We start from the raw sequence: 2,130 nt of genomic DNA on the forward strand, positions 1-2,130 counted from the left end.
TCATTATTTATTAGATAAGCATGTTCTTCATGCTTCTGGGTTTTGTTGATTCAAAGAGTCAAAGTCCCAGTTGGACCTCTTGAAAAATAAAAAATAAAAATATTTTTTATTATGTAACTTTTGGTCAAAACCCCTCTAGATGTCAAGTCGACCTACATGACAAATCGGCCCTACCTCAATGGACATGTATCTTTGCACCCCTCTAGACAATATAAATAGAAGATGATATGAGCTCATTTAGACACACATTCTTGAGTGATTTTTCTCTGAAATTTCACAGAAGATGGAAGACTAAAGTCTGAGAAGGAAGAAGAAGTTTTTGAATTGGAACATGTAGCAATTTTTCCTTGGTACCTTTCTTGTTGTTTGTCTCTGGATGATGATTTTGTTGAACAAAATGGAAGTTTTTCCTTGGCATTTAAAGGTGGTTTTTCTGTGGTCATGGGTCTTGGATGTCTCATTTTGATCTGATTCTAGAAGAAGAGATTTTGATTGGGTTTTCCCCTATGAGAGTGGTTTTTCCCTCGATGAGAGCCTATATCTTGTGTTCTATTGTCTTATGTGATCTATATATTTTATGGTAATTACTTGATGAAGAAAAAAAAATGTAACAATAATCATGATAACCTACTCACAAGTAATTATCATGTAATGGAAATCTTTTAATAAGTTAAAATCCTCCCGATTTCCAACAAAATCCACCCTGCAACTAATCTAGAAATTCACAGAAGAAAAATTCATAGAGATCTTCGACAAACATTATTTCTCTTGTCATTTTTCAATAGTAATCTTAGGGCTCTTGATTTCCCCTACAACAAATTCACATAATTTAGTTCGAAACCACCTATCAATTTCTTCTTTAGTGGGATTCCACATCCCCTTCGCTCCTAAATCCCAATCCAAACAACAAAACCATTTGTTTGTGCTTTATTATCTATTTCTGACTTGGGTTGTTGTGCATGACACCCCTAACAATGTCCCTATTGATACTGGGTGTTGCGGTAACTCCTGTGAAATAGGAAAGCTCTCACTTGAGGCACATGAGGACGGATACAAGAACTAGATTTTTGCATATGAGAAGGGGATGAGAGTCTGAATGACACCATTTCCTCAAGACATCGAGTTCCTTAACACCCAACAACTCTATTCAATACTCTCAATGCACACACACCACACTATCCATAACAGACACTTATCAAATGCACAACATATTATCCACCCCAAAACTTAACAGACACAACAAGAAAGAAAAAGAAAGGGGGCCACAAATATCCATAATGGAACAAGCTCTTTATTCATCCCTAATTCTCAATAATAAACATAAGTAACAACAACAAAATAATAGAGACATTAGATCATGCTACAACAACAATAGTGAAATAACTTTGTCCAATGCTTCTTTATATTAACTCAAAGCGGCTTAATACAATACATGCGCCTAGTTCTATGAAAATCCATGACTCACCAACCTAATTTATCTTTACAAAGCTCATTGTAACGATACAAGGTTTCCATCTCACATTCTCATGCTATTATGGAGAAGCTAATAGACCAAAACCCTAGCCCAAAAGATCTAAGACATCAAAAGCTATAAACCTAAAAACTCATAAGCTCTAAAAGAAAAATGCTCAAAAATCTCTTAACCGGATCAACTCTCCCTGATTTATACATGATTACATTAACATAATTATATAAGATATTTTCTGGTGAAAACATATTACCCACATATATTTATGATTTACCAAGATTCACTGGCATATATTTTGTGCTGATATTTTGTTTAAACTAGGTATTTTCCTGCCATGTTGATCATTTCCAATGATGTCATTGTTGACTATGAAATTCACCATAAGTACTTCTCCCACTCGCTCTTGCCTCATCTACATGACACTTTTGCGCGTTGTTTACTACTTCTCTATCTTTGCACGCAACCCAAAACTACAAAACTTGCCTCCAACATGGAATGAGTTCGAGGTGTAGATTTTGGATGAGCCATCTAGTGCTCTTGATCTTATCTCGACTCAACACGTCATGGAGTCGGTTGGAAACTTAAAAAAGGGGAGGGTAATGGCCATTATCATGGTTTCCCATAACGTCAAAGAATGGAAACACAACGAAAATGAGAGGATG

This window comes from Pinus tabuliformis, chromosome 2_2, assembly GCF_031772625.1.
Source record: "Pinus tabuliformis cultivar Carrire ecotype Pingquan chromosome 2_2, CPIR1, whole genome shotgun sequence".
Lineage (NCBI taxonomy): Eukaryota > Viridiplantae > Streptophyta > Pinopsida > Pinales > Pinaceae > Pinus > Pinus tabuliformis.